Source organism: Hemibagrus wyckioides, linkage group LG29, assembly GCF_019097595.1.
Source record: "Hemibagrus wyckioides isolate EC202008001 linkage group LG29, SWU_Hwy_1.0, whole genome shotgun sequence".
Classification (NCBI taxonomy): Eukaryota; Metazoa; Chordata; class Actinopteri; order Siluriformes; family Bagridae; genus Hemibagrus; species Hemibagrus wyckioides.
Genome location: NC_080738.1, coordinates 18,516,681 through 18,533,547, shown reverse-complemented (window position 1 = coordinate 18,533,547; position 16,867 = coordinate 18,516,681).

The following is a 16,867-nucleotide window of genomic DNA, read 5'->3' as shown; positions in this document are numbered from 1 at the left end:
GCAAGTGAGGCCTGGATGAGTCCTTGTTCACCACTTTTCCAAGTTTTCTCCATTTGTGGATAATGGCTCTGACTGTGGTTCCTTGGAGTCCCAAGGTTTTCCAGGCTGATACATGTCAACTATTTTGTTTCTCATCTGTTCTTGAATTTCTTTAGATTGCGACATGTGTTGCTTTTTAAGCATGCTTCACTTTGTCAGACAGGTTCTATTTGAATGATTTCTTGATTCAACAGGTCTCGCAGTATTCATTGCATTATCTTTGTGTAATTTCTTTGATGATCTGAATCTTTTAAGTGTGACAAATATGTAAAAATTATAAAAACAGGAAGGGGGCAAAAACCTTTTCACAGCACCTCTGGCAATTCCTTACAATCTGTAATAGATAAATGAACAACCAGACCATCATCCCCACTATAACAAACTATAACAACATATTCGTGTTGTTATAGCACCCATATTCGTCCAAGGATGGTGAAAAATCCATCCTCATCCAAAAGGGCTCCATAATTTCCCAAATGCATTATGATAACCCCTTAATAAAATTCAAATCTTTTCAAATTTTACAAAAAAAATATCTCTAATCCAATAAGAAAGAGACAGAGGTTTTGGTGATTTCCAATTGATCAATATTAGTCTTCTAATAGAAGTAGAATAGCAATGGCCAGGGCATCCTTTTTGATCATAGAAAGGGAAGACAATGGGGGAAAGACGCCAAACAATGCAATAAGATTGCATTTCTATTTTTACCCCAATCAATTCTGATAAGGTATCAAAGAATCCCATCCAAAAGTTGTAAAATGATGGACAAAATTAAAGCGTGTAAGAGATCTGCAGAAGACTGTTGACACCTATCACATTGTGGAAACATTGCTATGCATCTTAGATAACCGGGCTTAAGTATAATACTTACAATGTACTATTTTAAATTGGATAAGGCCATGTCTTGTCCAAACAGAAGAATTATGTATGCGTTCCAAAACCTCTGACCAAACCTCCTCCAGGATTTCCTGTTGCAGATCCCCCTCCCATAGTGTCTTCATGGAATTTATGTAACCGATTGTAAAGATTGATCTGATTATAAATGTATAAGATTGAGCCTTTCAGAGTTGGAAATGGTGTCAAAAAACATCTAGCACAGTGTCTTTTGGTAACTGAAGGAACGCGGGGAAAGTACTTCTTACAAAACTACGAACCTGCAGATATCTGAAAAAAAAAATGTTGCCTAGAAAGTGAATACATCCAATCATTCCTGAAAAGATGCAAAATTGTTATCAAAAATAGGTCTTTAAAGATATTAATATAAAAATTCGACCACATAAAGAAGACAGTGTCTACCAAAGAGGGTGGAAATGCATGATTAGCAGCCAGTGGGGTATAGGCAGAAGTAAACCATATTAACGCAAAAACTAAGCCCAGATTCTGAGAGAGATTTCATCCCATACTAAGCACATTCTTAGTATGGGATGAAATAGAGGAGTGAGTAGGAGAATGAACAAGGGGCTCTGTAAATATTGCCTGCACAACCTAGGAACCTTCTTGCTCCAGACAAATGGAGAGACCAGGAAATCCACTTTGCAACAGAAGGTCTGCAGAAGAAACGTAGGTATACATTGAAACAAGTAGATGAACTGTGGAAAAATATATTCATTTTAATCAAATTGATAGATTAAGCAAAGACCAACGTTTGCAATCATCTTGAATTTGAGGCAGTAAGGGAGCAAAATTAGCCTTGAAAAGATCCTTGAATCTATGCAGAAAATGAATCCCAAGATATAAAGCTATGATGGGCAATATTAAACAGTAGGTTATGTAGAGGATAGTTCTTAATAATTAATAGTTCTTAAGAATTAATAGGAAATAATTAACTTTTGTTTACATTTAGTTTAAGAAACTAAGAAACAGGCAGGTTAGAAACATACAACCAAAGATCATTAGCATAGAGGGAGACCTTCACATTACAAGTATATCCTTATACATTACAAGTATACCAGTAATCTGAGGGTTAGATCAAAGCTAGTGAAACGGGTTTAATTGCAACAGTAATAATAGTGGGCTTAATGGGCAGCCCTGCCTTATTGATCTGTAAAGGCAAAAGTATTCAGACTGGGTTTTATTTGTCCTAACAGAGGCTTATGGAAAGAAATAGGTCAGCTTAATTCATGAAATCCAATTCCTCCCAAAACCAAATTTCTCTCAAATTCCTCCCAAAGCCGAAGAGGTAAGTCCACTCCACTCTGTCAAAAGCCTTTTCAGCATCTAGTGATTTCAAAGACCCCTGAGTATCAGTTGTTGAAGCATTAGAAATTATATTGAACAATCATTTGATATTAAAAAAGGCATGTCTGTTTCGATTAAACCCTGTTTGATCTGTACAGGTAATAGATAGGAAAATGGGTTCTGGTCATAATGGCAGAATTTTAGATAACAAATTGAAATCAACATTCAACAAACTTATGGGACAATAAGAAGTGCAGTCTAAAGGATCTTTACCTTTTGACAGGAGGAGAGAGATGGAAGCTTGAATAAGGGTATGTGGAAAGCAAGCAGAACTGAATGATTTATTAAACATATCAATCAACAAAGAAGCTAGCTTATGCCAGAATTTTTTTATTTTATTTTAAGGACAACTATCTGGTCCTGGGCATTTCCCACTTTGTAGGGATATTGCGGCAACATTAAGCTCGTCAGTAGTGATTGATTTCTCCATATCCCCTACCACAAACTGGTCTATACTAGGAATACACAGTTTATTAAAGAAACCATCAAAATCAGATGACGTAGATGTTTGGTCAGATGATTAAATAGACATATAGAAGTCCTTAAATGCTCTATTAATTTCTGCAGACTCCATGGTTATGCCTAAAGGTGTTTGGATCTAAAGGATCTGACAAGATGAAGATGTTTGTCGTATCTGCCGTGCTAATATTTTGCTGGCCTTGTCTCCATGCTTATAGAACTTTGCTCTAGATTGAAGCAGAAGTTCTGTAGTATAATGCTTCATAATGACATCAAAGCTCCTTATATATGTAGGTCCTGGGAATGGCGTCTCAACCCACAAGTATTGGAACTCATATTTTTGTTCAGGCAGATGTGTCTCTGAGTAGTCAACCCATTGTATCCTGAGGATTTCTCTTTTCAGCAGCCCCTCTGGGATTGGACACCATGGTGTAGATGTAGCTTAGGCTTCTTCTATATGTTTTTTTCTGAATAGCTGTGCTGCTAAGTTTAGACACTTGCGTGTCTTTGTTGGAGATGAGCTAAGTTCTACAGAGGGACCATCGAGAGCATCCTGAGAAGCTGTATCACTGCCTGGTTTGGGAGTGCCCACACAACCAGACTGTGTAACAGTTTCTTTTTTCAAGCCATCAGGCTCCTCAACATCCAGAAGTGAAAGTGTATCAACTCACTCACACAGTCACACACACACACCTGTGTGAACTGACTATAAATGTTTACATTTTATTTGCACTAATTCAACTGCTGCTACTGCCATTTTTGCACACTTCACACTGTCACCTACTGCAGCTATATATATGTTTACAAACATATATGTTATTAGATACAACTGGTTTTACCATTCCTTTAGTTTGCACATGTTGCACATGTTTTTCGGCACTATGTGTCCTGTACTGTCTTGTGCTGTTTTTTTTTTTTGTACTTTCTGTTTCTACACTGCCTTGTCTTGCACTGTTTGCACCTGGTTGCACATGTTGCACTTTATGTAGCTAGGACAAACTTTCTGTCACTAGCTCTGTTTTGTTGTTATATGTTCTAGGTTGTCTATGTAGCACCAGGGTCCTGGAGAAATATTTTTTCATTTCACAATGTGCTGTGTCAGTAGTATGACAATAAATCTCCTTGACTTGACCTGACTTGATGTCCTCGTATGAGGACACCAGGTTGTAGGAGGATAAAATGTAAAACGAGCCTTCACCCTGTAGTTTACAAATATGTAAACAAAAAATCTGTTTTACATAGGAAAACCAAAGTTTTACCGAACTCCATAATTCAGTTTCACTGGTCTAAATGTCCCAGAAGGAGTATCTTATTAAACAGCTGTGAACAAAAAAGGTTAAATAATTTAAAAAAAACAAAAAAACAAAAAAACAAAACATATAAATGCAAAACAGACTGGAATCATTCACATGTAAACCTAATCATCACCTGCTGCCCGAACAGTTGAACAAGTTGGAGGATCTTTGTGTGTCATTGTCTACATCATAGGTGTCAAACCGTATCCACAAAGGGCCAGTGTGAGCGCAGGTTTTCATTCCAACCAAGCAGAAGCCACACCTGATTTCACCTGTTTAATCAACTGATCTTGGCTTTCAGTAGACTCAGTGTGGCTTCTGCTTGGTTGAAATGAAAACCTGCACTCACACTGGCCCTTTGTGGATACGGTTTGACACGCCTGGTCTACATGAATGTTGTAATATGATTTTCATTGAATGTGGCTACATTGAATCATACTTTTACTACCTAATTTAATCTACACCGGGTTACGTATATAACCCAGTTCTTAAGAAGGAACCCAGACTCTGTTTCATGGCTGACGCTATGGGAACGCTTTTTTGTGGAAGGTGTGCCCGAAGCTATGTGTGAAATCATGCTGATTTCACTAGCCCATGTGACAAAGTGGAGTGCACCAGCAAGACCTTAAAAGGGCATATATGTTATTACTCCAGCTTCTACTTATCTGTAAGAAGCATGTGTGTACAACCGAGGTGTGGTTTCATTCCCTTCTCAGGGGACCAGGTTACATGTGTAATCCGGTGTAGTTCCCTTTTATGGGAAAGAGACACTGTGTCATGGCTGAAGCTATGGGAATGCCAAAACATTACCACCACATGCCAGGAGAAGTCTGTCACAAAAGCAGACTTTTGACAAAACTGCTTCAAGGGTCAGAAACTGACTCCGTTGGCTCAAAGGGGCTTAGGGAACCACTGAGAGGTCCCAGGAGGGTAGACATGGTCTGCAGGAAAGCCTCAGCCCTCATCAACCAACACTTCAAAAAGGAAAAACAAAACAAAAACACAATAATCTCTAGAATGACTGAAGAAATAGTACTGGTTACAATAAAAGCTGGGAAATCTGCAAATAACTTCCAAAATTTTCATCCCATGTAGTGCATTCCGATATGTCAGAAGTAGAAGTAAACAATAAGCTGGTATATATTTTTTTATCTCAGCAAAATTTGCCTCAAATTTGGCAATTTCTGTCAAAAATCCACTTACACAGCCATGCCAACACTTCACTTCCATCAGGCCATCAGATGTAGTTTCCAATACAACTGCTAGATGGTGTGACCAGTGCTTCCAATAAGATCCTTGGAAAGTATTGAACTAGCATTGTCAGGATCCATACACCACCTCGGCTGACAATCCCATCTGATCACCAGTTCTAGCACTGCCAAGGAAGTAACCCGTACAGGTTTTAGAAGGACATTTAAGCACTATGCATGCTATCAGTGATGTGAAGTATTGTTTCTCGTAAGACTTATCAAGCCGCATATTCCTGCATGTATCGTCTACCTGTGTATGGCCTTTAAAGTGTTTCCTTGTGTTTCAAGTTTCGGTTTTGTTTATCAGATTTGTTTGCCAGTGTTTCTTGCTTTCCTGTTTTTGATTCTTCTCCTCCTGTGACCCAATTACACTTATCTGTTTAATGATTTGGATTTGTTCCTTAGCATTAAATCTGCATTTGGATCCAAGACCCTCTGTTTTGGGCACATGATTACAATCGTCTACCTCAGATGTACAGCTTTGTTTCCTTTTGTTTGAGAAATTAATGTTGATGGCATTATTTTAATGATTTATATTTAAAACTTTAAAATTTAAAATATTTACCTGGAAATTTGTATAGTTTACTGGAACAGACTGGTGAAGGATTTAGATTGGATATAAATGTGCTTAGAAAATGTTTTGTTTGGTCTAAATAATATCCCCTCAAACAAAGCAAAACCAAAACTGCAAACACACATTCATAATTTAGAGATACCAATCATTTGGGCAGAATAAGGAAACTAGAGAACCTGGAGGAAACATCACTAAGCCACTGTGCTTTCTATAAAACATGATAAATACAATAGCAAATGGACTAAAATGCTTTTTAGTTTGAAATTTGGCAGACATTGTACATTCATGTAAACAGGGAATCTCTAAACTGTAATAAGTGATTGGCAATTTTTTGCAGTTCCCTTCTCAGGTAGCTGGGTTACATACATAACCTGGTGTAGTTCCCTTTCGAGGGAACTCATTACTGTGTCATGGCTGATGCTTTGGGAACACCAATACCAATGCCGTCACATGCTGGGAGATGTCGGTCCTGAGTGTTGTGAAAGGGCACCATTAGCCCTGTATGAACCAGGGTACGAGGGGAACACCCCTAGCCAGAGTGCTAAACAAGGAAAATCCTCAGCCACCTGTCAGCACACAGAAGGCATGTGACTCACAGCAATGACTGCCACATATACCTCAATGTAGAGGTTGATAGGCTCTTAAAGAGGCAGGTTGGCAGGAACTCTAGCACTGAGTGGCCACTTCAGATCCAAAATCTCAGCAGTGTTCAAACAAATACAGTGGTGTTCATGTCTGTGACATTATTACAGTTCAGAGATCATGCAATAACCAACCTGCATGATGATGTGCTTCAAAAAATTCACAACCTCGGCTTGGTGCAGAGATACTGATGCTGATGGCCAGGAGCAGGGACATCAAAAGCAGTGCTCAAGGAAGCAGAAGTGTGGGAAGTAGGCAGGTGTCTGTGCTAGGCTAAAAACAAACCCTAGCCATCCGGCTCTCTCGTCCATTGTTCTGTCAAACTTTTGCTCTCTGTACAGTAAACTGTACTACATCCGACTCCAGCAAATCACATGGCGAGAGTTTAGAGACTGCTGCATCTTTGTTTTCATGGAGATGTGGAGATTTGTTTTCATGTGAGTTCCAGATACTGCAATTCAGCTAGATGGGTGGTGTGTGTATTTACATCAACACGGAATTGTGCAAGAACTCTGTGCTTGTTTCTAGTTACTGTCCATTACTAGTGGAGTTTGTGACTGTTAGATGCTTCCCATTGTATTTACCTCAGGAATTCACCACTATTTAATTTTCAAAGTGTACATTCTGCACAGCGCTAATGTTAAGCAGGCACTATGTGAACTCTATGTGGCTGTTAGCGAGCTGCAGAATCCTCACCCCATTGGACTGTTTATTATCACTGGAGATTTCAGCCATGCAAGTCTCAAATCAGTGATTCCTAAATCCCATCAACATGTGGACTTTGCAATGAGAGGGGTGAACAAGCTGGACTTTGTTTACACTGACATCCCCAGCGCGTACCATACAGAGCCCCGTACCCCTCCACGTCTACTCAGACCACATCTCTGCAAATTCCAGCATACAGGACACCCATCAAATGCTCTAAACCGGTTCTGAAACAGGTAAAAACCTCTCCAGTAGGAGCCAACTCTGCTCTTCAGGACTGTTTTGAGTGCATTGACTGGCCTGTGTTCAGGGAGGCTGCAACCAATGGTGACTCTATCAACTGGGAGGAGTACATGCATCAGTGACCAGCTACATCGGCAAGTGCATCAGTGACATGACAGTCTCCAAGACCATCACCACACGCTCCAACCAGAAGCAGAGGATGACCGCAAAGGTGCATGCGCTGCTGAAGTCTAGAGACTCCTCCTTCAGAGCAGGGGACAAAACGTCCATAAAAACTGCAAGGGCCAAACTGTCTCGAACCGTCAGAGAGGCGAAGCATAAACACACCCAGAGAATCCATGGCCATGTCCAGGAAAATGGAGACACCCACCGCATGTGACAGGTTCTGAATGTTGACAATACTAATGAGATTGTTGGTGACTTTTGGAGAGCATAGAGTGGGCATTCTCTGCTGTACTTTGTGTAGATCATCAGCAGCACCATATTCCTTGATGTTCATCTGGCAAAGAACTTCACCTGGTCAATCAACAGCAGCTCCATCAGCAAGAAAGCCCAGCAGTGTCTCTACATCCTGTGGAGGCTGAGGAACACCTCCATCTCCCTCCTCCATCCTGACCATGTTCTACAGAGGAACCATTGAGAGCATCCTGAGCAGCTGCGTCACTGCTTTGCCTCTAGGGCTCCTTCCACTCAGGGTATCGCCTTGTCCAGAACTCTGGCTAGGGGTGTTCCCATCCAGAATGTTTGTGATGATGCAGGTCCTCTATGTACACCCTTATCAGGTTCCATAACCTGGACCAGGACCTCACTCCTTGGTCTTGGGTCTTATAGGGCTAGTGGTGCCCTGCTTCCATCTCATTTGTGCCCTTTTAACACCACTGGGACAGACATCTCCTAGCGTGTGGCAGCGTATTGACATTCCCATAGCATCAGCCTTGACACAGCATTAAGTTCCCTTTCAAGGGGAACCAGGTTATGTATGCAACCCGGTTCCCTGAGAAGGTATTGAGATGCTGTGTCACTTGCCAGACTCTGGGTGTCGACAATTCCTTCAGACAAATACAAGCTGGAGTAATGTGATGTAGATGTCCATATATGGTCTTGCAGGAGTGCTTTGCTTCATCACATGACCTACCCTAGCAAAATAATTGGCATGACTTAACACTTTCGCAAAGAAGCATTCCCATAGCATCAGCCATGACACAGAACTGGGTTACATAAATAACCTTGTGTAATTTTAATAGTGTGTTAAATCTGCATGTTCAGAACTGAAAAAAATATGAATAAAAACCATACTGTGTTCAAATAATGCTTTAATCCTTTAATACAAATGTTATAATTGTGAGATTGGGAGATTAATTGTGTGTGTGCATCTTAGATCTTGCCCAGACCTTCAGTTTTAAAAGTTAAAACTAATACTGATAATTCCATAACTTCTCATTAAATTATATTTAGTTATATGTCATTATAATTATTTAAAATTGTTTCGGTAAGTGCAGCCCAGATGTGATCAGTCTAGCTAAATAAAATATAAATACATCAAACAATTATTGCAGATTGTGACAGTTTTTTAAGGATTAAAATATAAAATAAAATGTTTTATGAGTATGATAAATTGATATATATGTATTAGTAAAACAGCAAATGCCAACTAATATAAAGTTTTTGTTTATTTATTTACTTAGAATATAATGACAGGTGTATTTTAACACTACAATAAATGATTGTATTATCTAATAGCCCAATACTTTTATCATTCAGGCAGATCATTTTTAAAATCCTCCAAAAGCAGTAATTCCCTCACTGCTTCCTGACTGTTATACTTACTAGCTTCAGTTCACGGATCAAAAAGCAGAGCCCATAAGTTTGTGTCTGTGTCTTTCAGAAGTTCCAAAACCTTTGACGATAAGCTTCGGGTACAAGCTCATAGACTCGCAGCTTTTACTGTGTCATAATCATAGGGTAGGTATGGTATCCCACAATCAACTGACAGCATTAATGGTACAACTTTCACACCAAGAATGACTCAGAAACTCTGTCAGTATCTCTCCCTTGACTAGAATTTTCACATTTTTTACCATTTCTGAAGTTCAGAGATTGTAAAAAGAAAGAATAGAACCATTAAAAACTAAAGCACTCACTAAAGCATTATTACAAATGAACAGCCAAAACTGTGTGGATCTCCTGCCCTCGGTTCTTTGTGAAATTCACTTAACACTGCATCCTAATTCACAGCTCCATCATTTGCTATAATTATGGGCAGGCTATTTCCAACCTGTTGAAGTAAAGGTAATCCTGGTGGTTTCTTTTCGGGTAATCTGGAGGTGTTTGTTGGCGATTACACTCAAGCTTTGATATGTATGTGTGTATATATATATATATATATATATATATATATATATATATATATATATATATATATATATATATATACACTACCAGTCAAAGGTTTGTGTCCAAAAGGTTTGGACACACCTTTCAATTCAATGTTTTTTGTTTAGGGATTTATTTTCTGCATTCTAGAACAATACTGGAGATTTCAAAACTATGAAATAACACACATGGACTTAAGTAATCCATATGTAATGACAACAAAAAACAGTCAGTTGTTATTTTAAGACACGAAGGTCAGGTGTTCTGGAATAGTTCTTGCAAGAACAGTATTGTCAAGTGCATTTGCAAAACCCATCAAGCACCATGATGAAACTGGCTCACATGAAGACCATCCCAGTAAAGCAAGACCAAAACTGACCTCTGCTGCAGAGGAGAAGTTCATTTAGAGTGACCAGCCTCAGAAATCACCAATTAACAGCACCTCAGATTAGAGGCGTTATGAAGGCTTTACAGAGCATCAGTAGCAGACATATCTCAATATCAACTGTTCAAAGGACATTATTGTGGATTTCGGGCGCCTTCAGCATTGGAAAGACCATGGAATTAGAAGGTGTGTCCAAACTTTTGACTGGTAGTGTATATATACATATATATATATATATATATATATATATATATATATATATATATATATATATATATATATATATAATAGAACAGAGAAAAGACAACAGCTGTAACATCTGTAACATCTCGACCAGCAACACCATGAACAGACCACCAGAGGGAACCAGAGTTCTAGAACTTCTGTGTCAAAATTGTTTTCAGGGACAAAATGACTTCTGGATTCTACAGGGACATAAAAACGACGTGTACACCATGCTTGATGCAAAGTATTGTTCCTTGTTGTCCTGTGTTCCATTGTATTATTAAGTGTATGATCTTGCTTAGTTTTCTCATTGTTTGACTTTCTGATTTTGTGATTTGGTTTTGTTTGCTAGTGTTCTTTGTTTTCTGATCATTCTGCCTGTTTTCGTTTTCTGCCTGTTGATTTAGTTTGCTGAGTATTAAAAGGTACATATGGATCATATGGTCCACTGCGTCTGGAAGTTCCTTACAGCAGCTTAGTCTGGCACTCACAAGGAGAAATCAAAACTGAACATCTAAGCAACCTGAAAGCAGCGCTTAAATAGGCAACACACAGGTGGAGCAGGTGGAATTACTTTTAGTCTCTCTCAGGTGGCCCCTACAGTACATACACTCAACACAACCTCCCTAAGGTCTACAACATGCTAAAAATGTGTGTTAGACCTTCTACATTGATGTCTACATGTCTTCTGCTAAATGTTCTGCATGTTCCTGGCGTGCAGTTGAGCCCATAATCATCAGCTCCAGACAAAGCTAAAAATGTCCAGCAGTCAGAGTGTAAATGCTGGGAACTGGAGTGAGCACTTCTGTAGCTCAGCTAGTCAACATATTCCTCATATAGGTCCTACTAATAGTTTAACAGAATTCTGACCCTTTATAATTAAAATTGTTTATTGATCAAATTAATGTACATTCCGATAGCTTATAAGTACAGAAAATAGAATCAAACACAAGAAAGAATTAAATATTTTAAAATAAAAATAAATGAAGAAAATGACTCAATGAACTCTGCCTCAAGGCCTTCAGAATCAATAGTGCAGGCGCCTGTAGCTTAAAGTAAGTGGCAATGGAATTATTACATTAACCCATCAGATTTCGAGTTGGTGTCACTGGGGCCATCTAGCAGGCATACGATTACGTCAGCAATTTCCCATCCTTTGATTGATCAGAGGCAGTGAACAAACTAAATAAAATATAAATATATATATATATGTAAATATATTATCTCACAATGGCTGACAGAGGAGAAGAAATCAATTTGGTTGCAGACGTCCTTACAAATGCATTTTCAAGGCATACTGTAATAAAACTGACTATTCCTTGTGAGGTGTGAAATACTGTAGCCTAATTTCTTTTTTACTTTGCTATTTAATGGTTGATTATTATCTACTGCCGTGGCATCATAATGATAGTGTAGAGGTGGATTAATTCAGGAAGGACACCAGTGAAGGCCTAGGTGTGAAATGCATGGCCTGCCACTGAAGTGCACACAGTGTATTTACAGGTTGTACTACATTCTCTACCTTCTATATAAGAATTATTCTTTACTACCACACAATGATGTATTAAACCCAGTATTTGAACAGACCCTCTTTGGCTTTCTCCTCATCACTGTGGCTAGAGACCACTTGCACTAGTTGAACAGATTAAATATTAATTATTTGACAGAACATTTAAAACTGATTTTAAATCCATGGTGATCCAAGTCAAGGTGTATGTGTTATAAACAGAGCAATGAAAAAAGCTTAAACACTGTAGGTTAAATAAACTTGCTTGACTTGAAGGCGAGCATTTAGATGTTACAGGTCATCATTTATCTTGTGGAAGATGTTTCCATCTGGCTGCAGCCTCCAGGTCACTGTGGTGTTCTCCAACATGCCTTTTTCTTTCAGTTTCTGCTTCATCTGAAGAACAGAATCAGGACTTAATTATTCAAAAACAAAAAGAAAAAAATACACATAACCCAGAAAACAGGAATTAATGAAAAGAGCAAATGACAGAAATTTGAACAGGTGAGCAGTTATAGCAGGGGCTTTCAGAGACATCCTGGGACTCACCTGCTCTACAATGGATGACTGCACAGCAGGATCAAACACACTGCCATCAGACTTCACCTGCAGTCTCACTGTCTGACTCCTCATGATGACTGTGAAATAAACACACAGATGCTGTAGTTTAATTTCCTTTTCCAATTGTCTAATTTGAACTTTCTCCACTTTCTTCTTCTTGTACTGTCAGTTATTCCTGAACTGTGAGCTAAAATTCTGCTGCATTTACATAATTTAATGAGTCCTAATCAATTTCCCCTAACCTATACTTTATTTCAAAGGAAGTTGGATCAACATAGCAGTAAATTTGTAATAGACAGTTTACCCAGAAGCACTGATCACTGCAATGAATTCTAGATAAATTTGTTCATGAATAGAAAGAGAAGCATTTATTATTATAAAATGTTTGACACCATCATGTACAAAAAATATGTAAAGATGAAATAAATATAGCAATTTGAGTATTTTGAAGCTGCCATCAAATTGACATTAATAGCAATAAAAAAGAAAACACTAGACTCACAGGAATGACAGAAGTAATTAGACGTGTTGGTGCAGGATGCATCACTGAGCTGTCCGTTATAAATCATTACACAATTCTCATGTCCTCCAGAATTATCAGGTTGGCCAGGAGCCCATGGGGTGTATGTAGCAATGGTCCCATCTGACCACTTCCATGTGTCTCTGTAGAGCCCAATCCAGGAATGACTCTGGATATTTATTATCTGCACTAACATGTTGTGATCTGAACTGTTAAGATCACTGGCCAAGTCTGTGTGATGTGTTCGGCAGTAAGCCTGAGCTTGAGGCCAGGTCAGAAGAGTGGTGATGCCAATGAACCTGGCAGCACCAACGAAATTAGCTGTGAAAAACAAAAAAAACAGTCACCTCTCAATCAGCACCTGTCTCTACAGGACATATGATACCAAGATACAACCTAAAATGTTAAACACCAGCCATCAAACTGACACTAATCAAATCAGTACCAGGATATTCACTCACCATTGTAGCAGATGAAGGGTCTTAGCCCTGTACATGGTTCATCCCACCATGCATTAAAAGCACCAAGGAGACCACAGGCTTGTTTTCCATAACGATTATCAGGCTGTCCAGAGACCCAGCAGGTATAAGGGACATTCTTCAGTGGGAGCTCGTTTAAGGACCAACGCCAGCTATTGATATCATTGTATATTCCAACCCAAGCAGGTCCTGACAGACCTGTGCTTGTTGCTTCTGTTATCAAACTTTGCCAATCACTGTCACTTAGGAATTTTGCCAGGTCATTGTAGTTCACCCTGCAGTAATTCTGTGCATCAGACCAGTTCAGCTTTGTCATCATCAGGTAATATTTGTAAAGGGCAGTTTGTAGGATAGCAACTTGGACCAGACCTGTTGGTGACATTTTACTTTTTGTAATAAATTTTAACTGGTGAATATTTGACTGTTCAGAAAGCAATTGATAAAAGCACAATAATATAAAGTTATTGTTTTTTATTTATTCATAACAGATGTATTTTTAAATCTACACTAAATGTATGTATTAACTAATATTATTTCCCATTAAAAGGTCTAATACCTTCTTTGATTTTGGAAACTCCACACAGTTTAGTAAAATTAATTAATGATAATTAGGGTTATGGTTAAAAGATATTATATTAATTGTGTTATATTAAAAAACTATACCATTAATGTTTTATAAAAATCCTCTTACCAGTAAGAAGCAGAAGGCGAAAAAGACTCAACTTCATGATGGACGTCTAGCTAAGGGGAAAAAAATCTCAATCTTAAATAAAAAATAAAAATCTCTAAGTATCAAATAAGTAGCGACCTTATTTGTTCACCATTTGTTCCAGAGCTGTTAATTACTAAACTTTCTACAAAAATTCTTTCATTAATTTTTCATTGAATATTACTGAATATGCTACATCTTATTTAATCACAACTGGTTAATTACCCAACTTACCTGAAAGTGTTACTTAAATGTTAAATGCACATTTTAGTCAATTCAAACAATTAAGGGAACATTAAAACATACCTGTAATGTAAAAATCTGACAGCTGCTGTTTCTTCTGTAGCTCTGTTTTCACTGCTTGCACACAACTCTCTCAAATCTTATCTGTTTACTTCCCCTGTCCTTTTAACCCCCTACAACCTGGCGTCCTCATACAAGGACATCACATTTTTGGTTGTGTGCATCTTCAGTATATGACAGTATATGACAGTATATAACAGTATATGACAGTATATGACAGTATATAACAGTATATGACAGTATATAACAGTATATAACAGTATATGACAGTATATAACAGTATATGACAGTATATGACAGTATATAACAGTATATGACAGTATATAACAGTATATAACAGTATATGACAGTATATAACAGTATATGACAGTATATGACAGTATATAACAGTATATAACAGTATATGACAGTATATGACAGTATATAACAGTATATGACAGTATATGACAGTATATAACAGTATATGACAGTATATAACAGTATATAACAGTATATGACAGTATATAACAGTATATGACAGTATATGACAGTATATGACAGTATATAACAGTATATGACAGTATATGACAGTATATAACAGTATATGACAGTATATGACAGTATATAACAGTATATGACAGTATATAACAGTATATGACAGTATATGACAGTATATGACAGTATATGACAGTATATGACAGTATATAACAGTATATGACAGTATATAACAGTATATAACAGTATATGACAGTATATAACAGTATATGACAGTATATGACAGTATATGACAGTATATGACAGTATATGACAGTATATAACAGTATATGACAGTATATGACAGTATATGACAGTATATGACAGTATATAACAGTATATGACAGTATATAACAGTATATAACAGTATATGACAGTATATAACAGTATATGACAGTATATAACAGTATATGACAGTATATGACAGTATATGACAGTATATGACAGTATATGACAGTATATAACAGTATATGACAGTATATAACAGTATATAACAGTATATGACAGTATATAACAGTATATGACAGTATATGACAGTATATGACAGTATATGACAGTATGTAACAGTATATGACAGTATATAACAGTATATGACAGTATATGACAGTATATGACAGTATATAACAGTATATGACAGTATATGACAGTATATGACAGTATATGACAGTATGTAACAGTATATGACAGTATATAACAGTATATGACAGTATATGACAGTATATGACAGTATATGACAGTATGTAACAGTATATGACAGTATATAACAGTATATGACAGTATATGACAGTATATGACAGTATATGACAGTATATAACAGTATATGACAGTATATGACAGTATATAACAGTATATGACAGTATATAACAGTATATGACAGTATATGACAGTATATAACAGTATATGACAGTATATGACAGTATATGACAGTATATAACAGTATATGACAGTATATGACAGTATATGACAGTATATGACAGTATATAACAGTATATGACAGTTAATGACAGTAATAGTAGCAATTGCAGTATATCTGACTGTTCAAAGTTCACACAGTGTATTTACAGGTTCTATTGCATTCTCTATCTTCTATATAGGAATTATTCTTTACTACACACTGATGTATTAAACCCAGTATCTGAACAAACCCTATTTAACTTTCTCCATATCACTGTGTCCAGTGGACACTTGAAGCAAAAGCTGAACATATCGATTATTAATTACTTAACAAAACATTAAAAATGATGTTATATTTAAAGTTAAAGGGGGTGTGTTACAAACAGAGCAATATAATCATATGTTTATTCCTCTACTTCTGGTTAATCTTGTCCTCTGACTCCCCCTACTAATTAAAGCTTTAATATTGTAGGTTAAATAAATTTCACTCAGTTTACAATCTGCTTGACTTATCTGTATTACAATCTGTATTTACAGGTTCTATTACACTTTCTAACTGCTATATAGGAGTTATTTTACGACACACATACGACACATGCTGTATTAAACCCAGTATTTGAACAGACCCTCTTTGACTTTTTCCTTATCACTGTGTCCAATGGCCACTTGCAGCAAAAGCTAAACATATTAAATAGTAATTATTTTATAAAACATTGAAACTGACATTAAATTGCAGGTGTATAAAATAAGATGTTTATTTCTCTACTTCTAGTTAATCATGTCATCTGGTGTCTCCTACTGATTAAAGCTTCACTCAGTTTACAATCTGCTTGACTTAAAGGTGAGCATTTAGATGTTACAGGTCATCCTTTATCTTGTGTAAGATATTTCCATTTGGCTGCACCCTCCAGGTCACTGTGGTGTTCTCCAACATGCCTTTTTCTTTCAGTTTC